Below are 21,669 nucleotides of genomic sequence, written 5' to 3' on the forward strand. Positions count from 1 at the left end.
ATCTTGGTTTTTGTCAATGTTGAATCAAATTTATTCACATTTGTAACAATATTTCCTTCTATGAAATGCAAAGAAAACAAAACATCGTCTAAAACATGAATGCTAAATATGAATATTAAAAACTCGGAATTAATTAAAAGCTATTGATTTACTTTAGCGAGCAGTTAAAGACCGTACAGGGGATGTCAGGGGCATGTACAGGGAATTAAGTCGCTTACAAGGTATGACAGGGCGTACAAGGGGTGACAGGGGCTTACAGTGGCACACAGGGGATATGTACAGGGCTGCACAGGGGATGTACAGGGGATGACATTGAAAACTTAAGATCTGACAGGGGAAGACAGGAGATTTTCATATGGACAGGGTTTTTAAGAGCCAGTAGTGATACACCCGGTACAATAACCTTTTGCTTTATCAAACGGGTAATACTTTATCAAATAATTAATTATACCGGTCAGAACTAATTTTGAACACCCCCTCGCTTAAACGTTTCGGTTACTTAGTTTTAAATAAAAGAATGCATATTTACATCATTTTTCGTACTTCGAAACCTGAGTTAAAATTGATTTTGTCCAATATTGAATTTTAAAAAAGAAGAAAACAAATATATTTGAAGAAACAGAACTGCGAATCACGTAGATGATCACAGGATTAACCCTGACGGCGCAAAGAAAACCGCTCTGGTTAGTTTATATCGGCCTACACCAAAACGTACAGAATTAATATCCCCAATACTTTTATTTTACCACCAGTAAGCATCCTATATCAATATTATACACTTCAATGATAAATGAATATCTTATTGCATAAAATACAAATAACTGTTCCTTGTCTTCAGTATTTACATTTGAGAGATTTGGGTCTAAGAAAAGGAGAGGACAAAGAGCGCACTAGCCGGTGTTGCAAGCGGCAGCGGCAGCATACATGTACCTTGGATGGTGGGTTTTACATTTTGCCGAAAGTTTATTTACATCTTTTTCGGAGCGAACGGTGATTTTTTTCGCATTGTTAAGTTAACAATTATTTTCCCGTCATTAGTCTAGCAAGAAGGTGCCTGGCCTGTTTTGACAGCTGCCTAGGCTTTCTGAAACAGCAGGGCCCTGCGTCTTGTAAGAGCCTCGTTGACGAATATTTTGTAATTGTTCGTCGGGATTGTGTTGAAGCTTGTAAAGCTCATCTTGTTCTTAAAAACAGCGTCACCATCTCGATATCTAGTGAAGCGCACAATGATGCCCCTGTGTCGAGAACCTTGTGGAGGTCCCAAACTATGTGAATCACTACTGGAATATCGATCAAGAATAATTTCAGAATGTAGTTGTTAACAGTATTTAGAACAAGTTGGTCAGTATCTTCATTGTGTTGCTCAGTAATTCCAGAAATAACTTTACGTCACTAAATATTTAATTTGACATTCCTTTACTGTTTTACTGTTCGTTCTCTACTGTTGTATATGCTAATGATTTGGAATACGTTTTGGACGAAGTCGGTATAATTTGCCTGGTAAGTGTGTTGATCTGTGAAACGTGACGTCATGAACTGAAAAAGGAATACCGGTATATATTTTAAATCCAAACAAAAAATTCCGTGATTTACATCCACGGTATGTTGGACTTGGTTTGATAATTAGGGTACCTTTCCTATTTTTAACCGGTTTATTTATTTTGTAAAATAAAAACCTGAAAAAACATACATGTACTATTTTTGCTATGTAATTGCAATGAAATTAAGCAACTTTTAAAGATAAAATGAACTTATACTAGTACATTTAGTAAAATGTTTATTGATAGTATATAATTTCAAGCAGCATTTTCTTAGAAATTGTTATTCCAATGTTTGTCGACAGGTACATCACATCATTAAGTTTCATTTGCATCTTGACGCAAATGATCGTAGGTAGCCTCTTCTTCCTGGTGTTTGTTGTATGCAATGGTGTCATACCCGGACGTATCTCCGGTAATATTAGTTGAAGCGTTCTGATATACAATATTCCCTTCCGTTTGTCTGTCCATTTGATAGTCATTAACACCATCTTGTTTGCTGCAGGGACTCTCATTTAATGAATTACTTCCCTTTGATATTTTCTGATAGCAGTGTTCCAATGCAAAAGATGGGTTACTCTCGAAAAAATCCAACTCTGAATAAACTTTTTTCTTAGACACAAATTTGACATCTGCTTTTTTAGTTCTATCAGTCTTCGTCATTTTACTTCTTCTTTGAAAAATTAATTGATATATAAGTGAATGATATGCTTAAGTAAAACAGAAATGAATAATATGACTTAAATAAACCAAATAAGTTCATAATCAAACGGTACATTTGAAACCTGGGGTCATCAAATTTTATATTTTTATTTACCGAGATCTATACATTTTAAGAAAACCATTTTACTATTCATAGATCTATAGAGAGAGACAGAGCTGAAATCTAGAACAGTTTTAACTATTTTATCGATCGGTAGAAACCTTCAGCAATCTAAGAAAAAATCACGGACTGCACAAATAATTATGATGTCAGACTCAAATTCTCACATAAGACGACTTGGTTTTTTTTTTAACAAACTTATATGCATAAACAATGATTAACTTATCTTTACTTATTCTTTACGATTTATTTATTAATTCTTTTAAAGAATTATGTCAATATATAAATAAACAGTAATATAAAACATTAAAAACGCGTAGGCAGGTTTTATATTTTTCTGCAATGTCACCACCTTCATATCCGTCATGAACTAACAAAGAAAGCATTAAATTGTTTAAATGAAATCAAAAACCATTCATTTCCTGTGTTCCAAATTTAATCCATTTAAAAAAGTCCTACTTTTTTTTTTTTTTTTTTTTTCATGATTTATTTGACAAAGACAAAGACAGCAGAAAGAGATACAAAGGATACAAGTACACATATCTCACAATGTAATAGCTTGTCTCTTAAAGAGAAAGATCATAATGTAGGTCTATATATTATGCATATATATACATATATCTTTACAAATGTACCTGTATACTACTTGAAAAAAGAAGATAGTGAGAATAAGATGAAAGAAAAGTGTTTGTGTGCGAGGTGGGGTGGGGGGGGGGGTAGTACATTATATAACCTATTAGCTAGTATATCATAATAATAAGTCACATATTTTTTGCCAGTGCCTTTCAAACTCTGAGAATCTACAATTTTTAAGCAAAATATATTTCTCCACGGAAATTCTGTTTTTCATTATATTTTCGAGTGCACCAAAATTCAGCTTTGGAACTTCTTTATATCTACTTACAAATATGTATTGTTTTATTATTAGAATTAAAAGATTATGTACTTTATACAAATTTCTCTCTTTATATTTTCCAAATAAAATTGAGTTTTTGTCAAATGTTACTTGCATTTCCAATTTCCTTAACAACCACTCCTCACATAGTTCCCAAAGTTCTTTTACACAATAGCAATCTACAAATAAGTGTTCAATAGTCTCATTAACTCTTTTACAAAAGGAGCAGACTGGGGATTCTTTAACCTTAATCTTGTGAAGATAGTCATTTGTTGGTATTATTCTGTGTAAAATTTGAAATTGTAGCCATTGTAGTTTTGACTCTTTAGTAATTTTAAACGGAAGTTCAAATATTTTGTTCCAGTCTTTGTTGTTAAAAATAAAGCCCCTTTCTAGCCATTTATTTACAGATGTAATTGGATCTCTTTTCTCCTTAATAAGTTTGTTATACATGTCTTTACAACCTTTTTATTGGTGAAGAAGATATTTATATGACTGGGGATACTTGGGCCAGACTTGTATTTGATTTCATTGATATTGTCTTTATCTAATCTTTCAAATATTGCTCTCCTTAGGCTTGCGTATTCGATAAAATTTGTTTTTATATTTTGGTTTTCTATTGTTTCTAGACTAAGAAAAACACCCTCATTATCAAAAAGATCTTGTATATGTATAAAACCAGCATTAAAATAGTGTTTTAGGAAAAAAGAATGGTTATTAACTTTTATTTTTGGGTTGAGCCAAATGTTTTCAAATGGAACATTCATAACTTCCTGTCTAGTTGCTTTTACGATTAAAATCCAGCTGTTAAAAACTTCTTTCCAAAAAATATTTTTTGTATTTTTACATAAATTAGCTGTAAAGTCCATACCTTTAACCCATATGTTTTTAATTTTTGTTTGTAATTCTGCCTCTAAGAGATTTTTCCATTTTGTGTCTGAGAAAATCATTCTTCTTATCCAACTAGACTTTAGAGCAGAGCTAAAATCTGTAAAATCTATCATTTTTAAACCACCATATCCATATTCCTGTATAATAGTGTTTCTTTTTACTTTGTGAATATTGCTTCCCCATAAAAATTGGTAAATTTCCTTATTTAAAATTTTTGTAAAATCAGAGTCTGGGTTAGGTAAAGAGAGCACCAGATGATTTAATTTGGGCAGAATCAATGTTTTTATTACTGAGATTTTACCAATTGGGGTTAGTTTTCTTAATTTCCATTGGTTTAAAATCCTTTTAATATCTGACAGTTTAGGCTCATAATTAATGCTAGACATCTCATCTAGAGTTACAGAAAATTTTATTCCTAGTAAATCAAAGGTTGAGTTATTCCAATTTAGTTTCCATCTTGTATGGTGAAATACTTCTCTTGAAAATTTCTTACTCCCAATCCAAACCATTTTAGTTTTTGTGTAATTAATTTTTAGTCCTGAAAGATCTGCAAAATAATCTAAAACTCTTAAAATACCATCCATAGACTGAGGCGAACCATCAAAAATAAGAGAGGTGTCATCAGCATATTGAGAAAGCTTATATTCTATTCCATCTATAACAATTCCTCTAATATCCCTATTATTTCTAATTAAAATCCCTAAGATCTCAGCGCATAATAAAAAAAGATATGGAGAAATGGGGTCACCTTGTCTACAGCCCCTTTGAAGATAAATATAGTCAGAAGTGAATCCATTTTGCAAAACACATGATTTGGCGCCATTGTAAAAGGTCTTTATCCATTTTTTTATAGATGGTCCAAATTTAAAAAAATCCAGTGTTTCAAAAATAAATTTCCAAGATATAGTATCAAATGCTTTTTCGAAGTCAATAAGCATTAATAAACCTGGTATTCTATGTAGTTCAGTATAATTCATTAAATCATATATGAGTCTTATATTTTCTCCAATAAACCTTCCTTTGATAAAACCAGTTTGGTCTTTATTTATTAATTTGTCTAATAGTGACTTAATCCTATTAGCAATGCATCCTGATGCTATTTTATAAACAACATTTAGAAGACTTATTGGGCGCCAATTTTTTAGGAACTGTTTTTGTTTTCCAGCTTTCGGCAAGCAAGTTATGATTCCTAACTTATTTGGTTCTGTAAAATGCAGTAATTCGTTTGAGTTATTAATTGCTCTCGTAATAAAAGATCCAATATTATTCCAAAAAAATTTGAAAAATTCACTAGTGTATCCGTCAGGTCCTGGACTTTTATCATTTTTCATGCTTTTTAAAAAATTGAAAACTTCTGTGTTTGTAATAGGACCTTCGATATTTTCTGATTCCTCTTGATTTAGTTTAGGTATATTAAAGTCTTTCAGTTTTTCATGTATATTTTCTGTTTCTATTATGTCCTTTCTTGTATAAAGGTTCTCATAGAATGTCTTTGTTTCACTTAGAATTTCTTGTTGTTTTCTTATTATTGATCCATCGTCCTTCTCAATTAACAATATTTGTTTATTAATATAGTTTCTTGATTCTAGATTAGCAAAATATTTTGTTGGTTTTTCTCCCTGGTCTATCCAATTTGCTTTTGATCGTATACATTGACCTTTTAATCTAATATTCCTAATTTCTTCCAGTTCATTGTGTTTTTCCTCAAGTTGTTGACTAGAATCCTGAGTCAAATTCTGTTCTCGATTTAAAATTTCCTTTTTAAGCTTATCTTCTCTTTCAAGAGTTTTTTTTTTAATATAAGTTGAGTACGAGATAGTTTTTCCTCTTATTTCCATGAGCAGGGTATCTAAAAACAATTGGTCGCTTATTGTGAACTGTATATTATCATCCGGTACAGAGGATATATTGTCTTTATTGTACACAAAACAGGAGTATTGTTTTTTAATATCTATAACTATTTGTTTTACTATTTTGATATATTCTTTATCAGTTAATAGGGAGTTATTAAATTTCCATAATCCTTTACCTTTTAAGAATTCATTCTTTTTTATAAATAAAACAACTGGGGAATGGTCTGACCTATAGCTATTTTCTATTTTAATCATTGGAGACATATTTTGTAATGTATCTGAAATTAGGAAAAAATCCAGCCTGGCTTGTTTTACTGGGGTTTTCCTTCTCCAGGTATACTTTTTCAGATTTGGATTGTTTTCACGGAAAAAGTCTTTAAGGTTTAAAATTTCAATTAGTCTTAGTAATTCAAGTCTTGATTTGGGATTATTCAAGCTTTTGTAATTCATTGAATCTAACTCTTTATCAAAAATTAAATTAAAGTCACCACCAAGAACAATACGTTGGTTCGTAAAAAGATTCTCAATATGCTGTAATAAGTTTGTATAAAATGTAGGTGTATCTAGATTTGGGCCATATACATTAACCAGTAGAACATGTAAATCATCAACAGAAACATCAAGAATAAGAAAGTTGCCACTATCATCTTTAAATGTTTTGTGAACCTCTAATTCACAGTTGTTGTTAAAAAGAATAGCTACACCCCTGGAGTTTGACTTAAAAGAACTAAAAAAAGCTTTATAACCCCATTGTGATTTAATCATATTTTCTTCTTTTTCTGTAAAATGGGTATCCTGTAAAAAGTATATATGATAATTTTTGTTTCTAAGGGTTTGAAAAACATCTTTCCTCTTGTTTCCATCACCAAGGCCCTGACAGTTTACTGTTAAAATTTTAAGGAGGTTTTCTTGGTGTTTGTTTATTTGTTCTACCATGATATAAAAAAGTGGAAAAGAATACTGCACCCCCACATTGTGTTGATAGAGAAAGAAGAGTAAAAAATAAGTCGTGAATCCAGGATGCACATACGGGTGATCCAAAAAACATGATTTAGATATCAACCTTGCACAGAGAAGATTAACCAAAAATCATTATGGATCTAATATTTAAGAGAAAAATGTGTATGTAATAAAAAGATTAATAACAATCGGCGTGAAGGTAACATTAAATGTAGAGTAACTCTTCGTAAAAGAAAATAAATATAGTAATACGAGAAGGTTGTGATTTGGCTAGGTAGCATCAGTAAATATATACAAGTCGTCACTGTTAACGTCTCAGGAGAAACACAACCTTAACTTGAGTTACATACTTTTTTTAACGTTAGTAATGGACATGACATTTCCACTCTACATTAATGTTCCATCAACGTGGTGTGAATTGTGGATGACAAAAAGAAAAAAAAGGAACAAAACTAAATGCAGGAAAAACTTACAATCAATGAATCATGTGTACATCGAGAATGTGTCCCGTTAGCACCTCAAACAGGAAATAATAAAGTAGTAACTAACACCGGAGTCAAGACGGTTGGAACACATTATTTCCGGCATCGTGGTCAATAAAAAATCCAGTGCTTTATATAATTTTGACACATCTATGTAGTTCTTTTGATCCAACATAAATAGTAAAAAACATAATTGTTTTCTATATAAAAAATATGAACGAGAAAAAAAACCAAAAAAGAAAAAAACAACAACAGTGGTCCTTCATATCAACTATGGGCTGAAACGAAAGGGGGGGGGGTTAATCTAGAATTACGAATTACAAAAAAAATAGATAAACAGTGCAGAGAAACCATAGCTTCTAATGATTAATAACTTTTCAAACACTCAGCCCTTCCGTTAATACATTTTAACATATAATATTCATTAATACATGTATAATAATACACTTTTTTGCGTTTCATATATATAATAGAATTATCAACTCACTAGTAGAATTATAAACTCACTAGTAGCACATGATGAACACTTGCAAATGTATGGATTGAATAATTTACGAGGCTAGTAAATTACACAGATACGGGTAGTTTCCTTGCGGCACTGAGACCGGTCTCGTTGATATGCGCAAAACGCCTTGGTCCAATCTTGCTCCCATACCATCGCGACACTACCACGAGCGCGTTTTTCACCTCGTTATCTGTCAGGGTCCTGAGTAGCTGTCGTCCTGCGCCATGTTCTCCGTCGTCATCGAAACCTTCATGAATGGTCCCGTCGGAGCTTACAAAACGGTACGCATATACATTATGCGTGGCACTCGGAACACCGTCGATACGCATGATTTCGATTATTGATCTCCTGACCTGCTTATAGGAATCTACGGCCGTGGAATGTGAGACGAACTTGTTACCGTTGTCCTCCATTGACTTTCCCGAGAACACTTCTTTTGTCACGTCGTCGCAGGTGATGACTTCATCAGCTGTGGGTCTTGACCCCACCTTGTCTCTGTATATTGAGTTGCTCTGCGTGAAGATCAGCTTATCTCCTTTAATTTTGGTCTCGATATCTCGGTCTGCATACTGTTTCTGTACCTGGAATAGTTGTTTTCTCTTTTCCCGTATCTCGTCTGGCTGTTGCTGAGCTATCCTTATGGGGGATCTTTTATTTTTGAGTATTTTAACTCTGCTCATGATCAAGTCTTTGTTGGTCTTGTCATAGAACTGTACGCATATTGGGCGTGGATATTTTCTCCGAGGGTCAAAGTCTCCCATGCGGAATAGTTTGTTAATTTGTAGATTGTCAAGGTCCCCATCCTTCATTTCCAATTCTGTAATAAACAAATTCCTGATGACATTGGGTAGATTTTCCGAGACTCGTCTTTCCGTCACTTTTTCCTCTAGTCCACTTATAATGATGTTGTTCTCCATTGACCTAGACTTAAGGTCAATAATTTGGGCACTGTGCGTGTTCGTTTTGGACTCTAGGCGGATTACATAATCCCGTAGCCTCCGAATTTCTCTCTCCATTTTCTTCTGATTGTTTTCCAGTTCTGTTACATTGTACAGTGTATCGTTGGCCTGCTCTTGTACATGTTCTAATCGTTCCTGTATACCATGTTTGCCTCTTATTTCTTTAGTAAGTTCGTCTATGTGCTTGCCCTGACCGTCAAGGCGGATCATAAAGTTTGCTAATGTTGTTTGAATGCTTGTGATTCCTTGCATTATATCTCTTAATTGAAAGTTCTCAATTTTACTTTCACCATGATATTCGAAAGAGCTTTTATTTTAATTATTAAATCTATTAATGAAACTTCCCAAAAAGTGTTGAATTAAATTCATTTTGTTTAATTTAATGAAATCGGGTAAACGTTTTGAAAAGAAAATGATGGTACGACTTTATAAAACCCACAAAAACCAGCACACAAATGTCATGAATATAAGCATAATACCATGACAGATAAACATTGTATACTTTTTTTAGGATATCGTCACCTATATATAACACACCAGGTTATGCAACAATTTCTAATGTGTTTTATAGAACTCTAAGAGTTGTAAAATAATTACCTTTTATAAAGCACCACTCCAACTAAACACAGAAGTAAAACGATTAGACCTACGGTGAGTGGCAAGGTTATTTTAAAAACTAAATCGTCACCTGAAACAATATACAATTACATTACAAATTTATTTGATAACTAAAACAAAACTTTTGACTTTTTGTCAAAGTATATCAACATTATTTATGATTATAAAACAAAATATAATTACCAGATTCACTCTTTACTGAAAACAGGTCTCTATCGTAATTTCCAGTAGTAGGTACTGAACTATTAGGTATAAAGGTTGATGCCGAAAATCTTCCTTGTGACGTTGTTACGTATTCCGTTGTTCGGCTTAGGGAAGTGTTCGATATGCTTTGACAGAATATGGAACCCCTTAATTGATCAGAACAGGGTCTAAATAGGCAGTCGTTATTTTTGCACATTTGGCATTCTACAAATGTTCCTCTTTGTTCTTCCTTTACTTCCAATCCTTAGTTTTAAAAAAATACAATTTTAATTGATTTTTCAAAAACATAATGTAATCACTGATTTGTAAGGTGCTATTTTACAACATCCGTACACAATGATACTTCCCAGCTATAGAATATTAAACATATATTGCATGATTGTGAGAATCAATGCAATGATAGTCACGTGATATGCGTCCTGTTCCCCCTTAATGTACCGAACGACAGGTGATAATTTAGAATACATCGGGTTCTAATCGTTTTCAGTTCTAGTAAAGCAATAACGTAGTTATCGTTTACCTGTTTCTTTCTTGTCAATTTGAAAAATATGAGGATGTCATATATACGATAAAAACGTATCTAAATCCTTATTCTTTATAATGAAAAACTTAAATTATTCACACGTTTTTCTTAATGTAAAATGATAACCAATAATTATTTCTAAAGACGCAATCAGTCATAGATCAAAAGATCATGTACCCTTACAAATACCAGTAGCTCAGGTATAATTAGACATCGGTTTAAGCAAGGAAAGTAACCCTTTTTATTAACTTGGCATTGGATTATTAAATAAACAACGAGGCTTAAATACATGTTATATCGCGCTTATTCTTCGATACCACAATATCTACCTCTAACTTAACAAGCTCAACACAGTTCACCGTTCCGTAACTTACCTGTTTACCTTTTAAGGAAAGAGAAAACTCATTTAATTTACAAGAACAAAACTTTGTATGAAATTTACGCCAATTGTTTTCCGCGATTTGGCAATCGTCGCAAACAAAGCGGAAATTAGATACACGCGAAAAAAATCTGATATAGTATGCGTTATTTATCCTTTCTAAAAACAATATTCCAGACAAAATAGTTAATTTGGCCAATAACGTTTGTTTTATACTTTTTTCGTCAAGGAAACTAAAAAGCAAGGAGTAATTCATCACTATACATATGTATAATCAAGACATAACTTAGACATATAGTAAAGTTGGTTTGTATGACAAAATCTTTTAAAAATTTTGGTATACGCTTTTTGATAAACTGAATCATGAAATAAAATAAATCTACATATATTGTGGTAACAAAATCATTACACTTTTGTGTCTCAATAGCTAAAGTCAAATTAAACAATCTCGAGTTTATTGTTAGTAATAGTTTATACAGAGTTATTTTCACCAAGATGCAGTTGCGTTATCAGAGATATTATATAAGATGCAACATATAACTCGACCAGTCTTAAATTCGCGATTTGACAACGAGGGCGAAAAGTGCGAAAATAAAACGGGGTGAATGTTTCCTGGTATACAGTAAATAATAATAAATGATAAAATTTGATACATACCTTGATCGATAGTTGTGTATATTTGTCGCGCCACGCCTACCCAAAAAAGCTGCAGATTTTGTGGTATATGTTCACAAACCTGTTTTGGGTAATTCAGATCGAAATCTCCCAATAAATAGATAGACGGAGGTGATTTTCTACATTGTTCCATTGATAAACTCCAACTACTTGCATAACCATTACGTGGTAATGCTACAAAAACGTAAACACACTCAGATAAATAACGCAATGTAACTCAAAGGCTGCCTCTTATTTTCAATTTATTATTATACAATGAATATAAAGAATAATTAAATTATATATAAATTAATAGCAAACTCACTCATATTTTCACACACTTTTTCAAAGGATTTGGAACATTGTTGTGGAATAAATTTTATGTCCTTAGGATTGCATTGTAAAGTCATACATGATTCAAACGATTTGAAATAAACTGAAAAAAATTTAAAGTGTGTAGACATTATCATAGTGTTTCAAAGATCAGCAATAACAAATGTAAATTTGTTTTATTATTGCATGTATAATACAATATTTTTATCTGATCATAATATAAATAAAATACCTCCTTGAGATCCATACATGTTGTAAGCGCTTTCCCCACCGCAATCTTCGAAATATTTATCGTCTGAATTAACTACACATTAAATGTTGCAATTAGAAGCTGAAAGTCGATTAAAGGGGCTTACGTTGATGTTGTTTTCAATACATAAACATGTATTCATCTACATAAAATAAGAAAAATTAAGTTATATTCATACAGATAAAATGTCATTGAAACAGAAAACTGACTTCAGTTGTATTTTGTGCAATAAGTATACCTTTACAGCAAATTTATCAATGTTTTCATGATGACATATTTCTTGACACCTTTCAACGGATCTTATAGTCATAGTCTTTTTTATTACATCTAGCTGTGACACGCTAGAATCGTTATAGCAACCTAAGACAAAGCACACATATTCAAATTCATTAAGGCATGTCTATGTTTATGTATGTATATGTATAAAGTTGTAATGCTGGTCAAAAACAAACAAAAGATTAACTATTGATCAGAAGATAATCTTGATATTAAGTAAGCATATGTACAGGTGATATAATATATCAAATAGATATTAACCTAATATATTTATCCAAGGAGTCAGTCTACGGTAAACACCTGTCCAATATGGCTGGTCACCTTTGTCTCTCTCTGTAGTCAATCCCTGACTTAAGCAATGATTCTGAGCATCGAACCAATTAAGTGGAAAATCGTCAGTTGAATTGATATCTGTTTGAAATAGGGCAGAAATTAAAAAAAAAGATAAAATTAAACTTGTCAGAAGCTATAAGCTAATATTTAATTTATGCTGAAATGCCCATCCTATCCTAATGCTTAAGGCTATTACAATTTATATCTTGATTTACCTGTGAAAAGTGTTGTTGTCAAAAATATTAAAAAATATAACTGGTTTGATTTGTCCATAATTGTTGTCCTTATTATAGAGCCTAAAAAGAAAACTAATACGTACATGTACATGTATTTACAAAGCATTAACATTAAATACTCGGCAAACAACAGTCTTTTGCAATTAATAAAAATACGTTGTACACAAACCTACACATGGGATCATATAACAATACATTGAATACACGATTATGTCTGTTACATATTGTGGGTATTATCGATGCACAAATCCACTTTGACATACATTTATGTAAGGAATGCGCAAGCGTCAGACATCTAAACAACATTCCTCTTGCTGTACTTTTCCCATTATTGCTTTATGTGAAAACTATCATTTGTATAAATCGTTTTAATTTTGATCCTGTAGTAATCAAAATAGAAAGGGTAAGTATAAAGGTATAAAAAGAATGTACAGATAAAATATTATTGAAAAGCATTAAATAATCAAAACGTACCGTACAACGGAAACAATTAAACCAAACTCTTCCAAAAAGAACCACCTGTTGCAATATAAACATAACAATCCACCAGGACCGACCAGGTATGTGTGCTCTAGATTTTACTTCCTTGTTCGTGAACAACACTCTGGGGATTCCCCTATTTTCATTGATTTAATAGGGCCTTTTTACTTTGAAGGTTTTAAAAAGAGATATCTGACGCATGCATTATTGTATACGTATATGTGTTTGTTTAAAAGGACATTGATCAATATTTATAAAATACAAGTTAACCAACAGTCAAACTTTTATTTCTCATAATTCAGCAATGAAACAAATCAATCTAAACATGTACATCTAAACAGCTTTGATGCAGACAATGTATACTTCATTATTAAATCTGGTCCAAATTCAGTGATCATGCCTTTATTTACTGGTAATGTATACTGAAGTGCCATACACGTAAAAATTATCGGTGGTTGTAATATGTCGATTATTATACTGTGGAATCATTAGATTTCGTGGTGGCTCAATTTTCGTGGAATTCGTGGGTACCTCTCACCAACGAATTAACATCCTCCACTAATTAATACATTTGGGTTTTAAAGTCACGACTCCCTTTATAGGTGTAATAGAATACTCGAAATTACGTCCCCACGAACCTGTAAAATATAGGTCATCCACGAAAATTGGCCCCCACGAATTTTAATGATTCCACAGTAGTCACCAAATTAAAAGATGATAAATTGCTACGTTTTGCTGTGTGCAAGAAGTAAAGTTGCAATAAAGTTTTCAATATATCTCATACATGTGGTATATACAAAACTAGCTCTAAAAACCCCTGTCTGTATGAAAATTACCTGTCACCCCCTGGGTCTTCACTGTCATCCCCTGTACATCCCCTGTGTCCCCTGTACACATCCCCCGTGTGCCCCTCTACAGAGACCCTGTAAACCCTCTCATATTCCCTGTGTCCCCTGTACACATCCACTGAGTGCTACTGTAAGCCCCTGGCAACCCCTGTCACAGGATGAATGATCATCTTTAAGTTCTCCTTAAAGATAGCTTAAAGGTGCTTAAAGGTAGCTTAAAGACGATCTTAAAGCCACCTTTAGGCTATACGTGTTGCTAAAATGTGGCTTAAAGAAAGCGTAAAGATGGCTTAAAGCTTAAGGCAGCTTAAAAACTATCTTTATGCCACCTTTAAGCCACCTATAAGGACAACTTTTAGGTCCTTAATGTCCAAATTTCTTTAAGCCACCTTTAAGTTACCTTCAAGCTACCTTTAAGCCATTAAAAAAATCTTTTAATTCAATATTGTGCTTAATTTACCATCAAAATGTATTAACTTTATTACAGAAAAGGTATTAAAAACGGTTTTTGCTCTAGAAAATAAAATGAAAACAATTCAAAACGCCCAAGATGAGGATTAAACCCAGGACACTTCGTTTACTAGCATCATCTTTTTTTTTATCTTTTTTTCTAGCATCACCTTACTCCCTCTGCGCCACGGCAACTTATATCTTTTAAGCAGCTGGTTTTGATATCTTTAAAAATGTTGGCTATTGAATCAATGTAATGAGTGTGTATTTTTTTCTTGAAAAAATTTTGATTTCCATTCCGTTTGTTACAATCAATTATATCTAATTTATAAATATCATATATGCATGTATTTAGAATAAAATACGAAACTTGAAACTTCGAAACTGTTAGGCTTACTAGTACTTAGTAAATAAATTCAAACCGAGTAGATATACGTTCACCTAATTCATAGCTAAATGAAATGGAAGGATGAAGATAAAACTATTTCTTTTAAATGCATTGAAACTATTAGGGTATTAGTTCTACGCAATTTCCCGGTTTTCAGATCACGGCACCGATCCAGAATTCTAATAAAATTGATGATCGTACATTTATAACAGATCTAGAATAACAAATTAAATGATATATGTTAAAACATTGAATTGTAAACATGATTTTTAAACTATTATTTCTATAACAAACAATACTACCAAATACCGGTGACGTATTTTCATGTACTGCATGTGGCAATTGTAAATGATCTATACATATACATGTACATACAATTGTATGATGTACCTGGCCGGGTATGTGACATATTTACCCTTATACATATATTTAATTATTTTACCCCCCCCCCCCATTTATGAACACCGGTACTGTAATTAATTAGCCTCTAGATTTTACTCTTACATACATGTATCTTTTATCTGTACACTTTTTTAAAGCGCTAAGCATAGCTGCAGCGCTTTTTTGTCGCCAGACTTCTGTTCCTACTTCCACTTTCGATTCCGCATTTTCGAAATATCGCCACCTACTGGCGGATGCTAGAGAAGTCGTACCCTGGAGAAGTCGTGTACCCTGGAGAAGTCAGACTCGGGAGAACTCATAACTGTGCAGTAGGGAAAACATATCTTCAAGTTATCCTGCATGAAGATACATTTCAATCAGTATTAAATTGGGAATAACTTGATATAATGAATATTATTATTATATATCGGATATGGGTGCTCATAAAGATATCACATTCATGATGATGATTTCTTTCCATTAGAAATTTTGAGGAAAAAATGGGTGTTATATACATTTGATTGTGTATTAGGTGTTCAGCAATAATTGGAATAATTTAGCAAAAACACATGTACATCCATCAAGTCGTGAGAGTTTGTTACGTCGAAGTTACACGTGTGCTTGAAAAGCACAAGACCACAAGTCAACAACTTTTCATCCATCCTCCCCTTAAAAAACAACATGCATAAAAAATTCAAATGATCTTGCATTATAACAAAACTTGGATAGTCAGAAACCTTACACATGCTTTTTCATTACATAAAAGGTTATCCCTTGTCGCAGGTGGAAATGACCCAAATTCGAAGGAAAAATTGAAAATTATTTTTCCTCAGCCCTGTTTTGACGTGACCTAAGATGAAATACTGTTGTGACCATTGAATCTGAGTCCATGATAACACACCTTAAATTAAATTATGTTGGAACACGCTACTTTTTACGTATGATAAGATGTGAGCTAGAGACTTTATTAAATTTAATGATATACCCTGAAATATACCGCAGAATTGACTGTCTATGATTTAACGTTTTCTTCCCGGCTTAGCGCTTTCCAGTACTTTCAGTACTTTGATTATAAGCCAGAGGAAATAATTTGAAAATGAATATAAATGTAAATAAACTTCCATTCACTAAACTTATCACATACACATACATACTAAGATTTCAACGCCTTTAAAACCCTGACATGCACCTAGGCACACGACACACCTGTTGTGTATATCTTGTATATTATGTGTTAGTTCCAGGGGTTTTCTAAATTGGATAAACAATAGACTCTAATTAGATATACACCAACGAACAAAACTATGTCTAGACAAACAAAGCACTGATATCCCAGCCAAATAACAAAGGCAGTTGCGAGTTTTTACATTATTAAATTAAAACATACATTATTCGTTCATTTTTTTTTTATTTTGTGCGCAGATTTACATACAGAGACTGCGCTCACCCCTACAATAATTTTGAAAAAAAAAATAAAGAATTGTATAACGCCAATCCACACCGTACAATCGCTTTGAATCTTTTTATTCAAGTGCCGTGTGATACATTCAAAATTGTTTGTTTACCTGGACAGCAGACGTTCACTTAGGAAAGAAATGTTCTTTATTATCAATCTTAAACAAATATTAATCTAATGATATTTGGTTAAAAGTAGATTTATATAGTTGCTCTTTTATGACCAGTCTTGTTTTTTTTTAAAAGCGTTGCAAGATGAAGAATTTTGAGCCAATTTCTAATGCAATTTTGGGGCAAAAATGCAAACTTTGAGGTTTGGACACTTAACAAACTAAAACAGCGTGTGCTATCGAAATGATACAATATTAGAATGTTAGCCTGTTAAGTAAGCTTTAAATTGATATTCGCAAAAGTGTCTATTATTCATTCTTGTAGCTGCTATATTAATTTTAGCAACAAACCCTCGAAGAAAATGATACGTTCAACGTCCGTTGGATGATACAATCAAAATATGTTTTTAAACCAGTAATGATACACTCATGTGCTCTGTTTGTTTAGTTAAAATCAACCAACATGACAGTGTTTTATCGCCTCAAATGATACATGTACATTTTAATTGGAATAGGAAGTATTTGAAAAATAAATAGACAACAACACTACATTTCGTTAAAAACTAATGAAATAATATTGAATAACTATTTATTCCTTTTATTGCCTGTTAATAAACGTTCTTTGTTAAAATATTCATGAAACCTGAGCTCGCAAGATGAATTTAGAAAGTAAACCGAAAGCGTGGACGGCAGAAAGACAGTGCAAAAATGAACAAAGACAAATCTGGTTTTTAAATTGTTGGAAGGTGAGTTTTAATGCAAGCTTCTATGTAAACGGGTCAGTGGCACAACAATGGATTAAGTTTTTATGGGACACTTCCATGTTGTGACATCTTATTAATCGAAATAAACAATAAAGTTAACAAAATTAAGTGAAATTTTATGAATAGTTTTTTTTCCACAGGTTTGTCACCAAACAGCTAAGTGCAGTGGCTCAGAGGATTCACTACAAATCAGTATGTCATGAGTTCGAATCCCTATAGGAATTTTGATATTTTTACCTTTCCAAAATAATTTTAAACGTATTTGTTTGCTTAACATAGTAAAATTTCCAAACTTTAATCTGGTGAAAGTATTTTGATTACAATGTACTTCAATCCACATTAATACCGACAGATGTCCCATACAACCTTAAATTGATTGTCATAGAGGGGCCAAGAAAAAGCGCTAGAGTACTTTTGGTTGTCTATTTTATTTAGCTGTAGATAAACTTTAAAAGAGGGCATTAATGTGTTTGATTTTTAAATTTCAATGCCTACCCCTCGTAAGGAATGCGTACAGTAGACTACTTTTAATTAAAACATTATAGCATTTGACATTTTTATAACTTAAACTTGTTTTTATTGTACAAAAAAAAAACAAAAAACAAAAACAAATGTATATGACTTCCTATCTCAATTATAGCGAAGTACACTGAAGCGTTTAATAGGGGTTAACTCCAGAAACGTTTCTACGTAATATTTTGACTGACCTTTGTCCAATCAGATCGTAGCTTGGCGGAGTCGAGACATTACCGCTGGTGACTAAATCTGAGAGAGAGAGAGAAAAAGAGAGAGAGAGAGAGAGAGTTGAGTCGATGTTGCAAGCGGTGGCGGCAGCATAGTTTGTATGGCGGATTCTACCTTTTGCCGAAAGTTTATTAAGATCTTTTTCGGAGCGAATGTTGATTTTCTTAGCATTGCTAACTTTAAAAATTAGTTTTACGTCATTAGTCTAGCAGGAAGATACCTGGTCTGTTTTGACAGCTGCCTGGGCTTTCTTAAACAGTAGGGCCCTGCGTCTTGTAAGAGCCTCGTTGACGACATTTTTGTTATTGTTCGTAGGGTTTGTGTTGAAGCTCGTAAAGCTCTTCTTGTTATTAAAAACAGGTCACGGTCTCGATGATATCTTGTGAAGCGCACAATGATATCCCAATCTCGAGAACCTTGTGGAGGTCCCAAAGGATGTGAATTACTAATCGAGTATCGATCAAGAGTAATTTTAGTGGATTTCAGAATATAGTTGTTGACAGTATTTAGAACAAGTTGGTAAGTAACTTCATTGTGTTGCTCAGGAATTCCAGAAAAGAACTTTGGGGCACTGAATATTTAATTTGACATTACTTTACTGTTTTACTGTCTGTTCTTTACTGTTGTATTTGCTAATGATTTGGAATAGTTTTAGTACGAAGTCAGTATAACTTGCCTGGTAAGTGTGTTGATCTGTGGCGTCATCAACTGATAAAGGAATACCGGTATATATTTTAAATCCCCCCCAAAAAAAAAAAAAAAATCCGTGATTTACATCCACGGTATGTTGGACTTGGTTTGATAATAAGGGTATTTTTCCCTTTTTTAAGCGGTGTATTTTCTTTTTGCAAAATGAACTTATACTAAGACTTTTAGTAAAATGTTTATTGATAGTCTATAATTTCAAGCAACATTTTATTAGAAATTGTTATCCCAATGTTTGTCGAGAGGTACATCACATCATTAAGTTTCATTTGCATTTTGACGTAAATGATCGTAGGTAGCCTCTTCTTCCTGGTTTCTGCTGTATGCAATGGTGTCATACCCGGACGTATCTCCGGTAATATTAGTTGAAGCGTTCTGATTTATAATATTCCCTTCCGTTTTACCCTCTTGTCTGTCCCTTTGATAGTCATTAACACCATTTTGTTTGCAGCAGGGACTCTCATTTAATGAATTACTTCCCTTTGATATTTTCTGATAACAGTGATCTAATGCAAAAGATGAATTACTCTGGGCAAAGTTCAACTCACAATAGACTTGTTTTCCAGATACAGATTTAACTTCTGTTTTTGTAGTCCTCTCAGTCTTCGTCATCTTGCGTCTTCTGTTTAAAATGAAATTTAAACAAATGACAAGTAAATCATATTCAAATGTAAAGCTAGCAGATAAGTATGACTTAAATAAACCGATCAAGTTAATATAAACCGGTACTTTTTAAACGTGAGGTCGACGGAATTGCTTACAGAAAAAAAATTCCACGTGTCAACTTTTTATTTTATGAAATAAAAACAAATGGTCTTATGGTTTTTTTTTCTGCTTGTAGTTTTGAATCTGCATAAACTAGATTTGCATTCAGTGTATATTTTCCCTTGGAAATCTTTAACGTTTATATTCAAATACATGTAACAGAGATCAACAGATGTAAACATCATAATGCGTATTTCAGTGTAGACAAAAATATTATAATTATTATTATTTAATGAAAATCTCAAACTTATTTGACTTATAGCGATTGTGTATCAGTTTTATGGAAAATAATCTTGAAAACTTTATCTATTCAATATAAAAAAACAATCTGACACTATATTGTTTTTTTCTTGCATAATCGCTCTAAACAGTATTCTTGATGACTGTTCCTGACAAAGAGCGTAATATACAACTTTTGAATTGATAATGTATAGACATTTAATAAAATTAAACATTGGAACAAATATAATATAATACAAACATTATATCCATAGTTTGTGTATCGTTGCTTTAATAACACACAATGCTGTGCGGTCAAATTCTTATCCCACGCCAACCTACGGTATTCAATTTGTCTGCACTGCCTAGTGAGTTACAGAATTCACGCTTTTAAAAAGGACTCGAATCAATAACACTTTTGATGTTCTTTGTTATAGGGAACTCCAAAAAGTGTAAGATAAATACCTTTTATAAAGAACCACTCCTACTACACATAAGAGTAAAGTGATGAAACCTACGGTGAGTGGTAATGCTATTTTTAAAACTAAATCTTCACTGGGACCTGTAACAATTGAATTTACATTTTATAAAATAAAAAAAAACACCTTGTCAAAAATCAGCTGTTTAATGTTTTATAACAGAATGTATTTACCAGACTTTACAGTTGTAGATCTTGAGGCGAGGATTACAACTGATGTTGAATGATTTGACATTAAGGTTGATGTTGTTTTGCCTTGGAATCTATCAGATATATTTTTACAGAATATGGAGCTAGCTGATAAATTAGAACAGCCTCTGAAGTGGCAGGCGTTCCTTTCACACATTTGACATTCCAAAAATGTTTCTTTTTGTTGTTCGTTTATTTTCCATCCTTTAATAAAACAATGTTTCGTCTCATAACAAAATCTTCATATACAATGACTCAGAGTTAAAAAAAAAAAGTTGTCATAAACAAAGTAATACAAGCAATTTCACAATTTTTTGTAAACTGACCGCTCTTAAAGGTTGTGACTAAAATACCCTTTTCTGTTGAAAATAGTTTATAATGCAAAATACAGAATACTTTTTAATGAACATTAATTAGCCTCGTAATTATGATAAAACGCCTTTATTTAAGTTGTTTGATTTGTAAGGAATGATGGGAAGTTAGAGTACTAGTTTTCTGCCTTTTTGGGGTAAAATAGGCATTTCTAAGTTGTAATAAATTGATTAATGAAGAGCAAGACTGACAAACAATACGTTGTACATGCTATTTAAATCCTTCTCGCTGGCTACTAACCATTACGTCTTCTTAGTTATCGCTTTTTCTATCTTTTATGATAAGCAAATATGTTCTTACAATTTCAAATTTTATTTTGGGATGGTAAATCTATTTTATTTACGATGTTTTTACCAATATTACACATTTACCACCATGTTAACATGACGAATACGGTTTTATTTTTATACCTTACATGGGGGTAAAGTGACTATACATGTAGTTGTAATTTTATCAAAGCCCCATTCATTGTTTATGAAGGGTTACGTTTTTCAACGATCTGTTTATAGAGTTATTCTTATAGTAGTGCCATCTACTCTCATCTAAAGAAATTATTAAAGAAAAAGGTTAATTATATGCAGAATAAGTTAACAGTTCTCTGTCTTATAG

General features: G+C 32.4%; 1 protein-coding gene and 1 long non-coding RNA gene across 2 annotated transcripts in view; both read right to left on the minus strand.

Moving 5' to 3' along the window:
* The window catches only part of LOC105348832 (uncharacterized), a 51,926-nt gene extending 38,627 nt beyond the window's left edge, over window positions 1-13,299 (minus strand). The window contains exon 1 of the transcript XR_010715019.1: window positions 13,187-13,299. The gene's annotated coding sequence lies outside the window, so the exon portion shown is untranslated. The remainder of the gene's footprint in view (window positions 1-13,186) is intronic.
* Window positions 787-9,990, minus strand: LOC136276530 (uncharacterized). The gene is made up of 3 exons (XR_010715020.1): window positions 9,708-9,990; window positions 9,504-9,594; window positions 787-2,211 (listed from the first exon to the last, which is right to left on the minus strand). It is a non-coding gene; the product is annotated as an uncharacterized lncRNA (long non-coding RNA).
* Window positions 13,300-21,669: the final 8,370 nt, after the last annotated feature.

This window comes from Magallana gigas, chromosome 1 (assembly GCF_963853765.1).
Source record: "Magallana gigas chromosome 1, xbMagGiga1.1, whole genome shotgun sequence".
Taxonomy (NCBI): domain Eukaryota; kingdom Metazoa; phylum Mollusca; class Bivalvia; order Ostreida; family Ostreidae; genus Magallana; species Magallana gigas.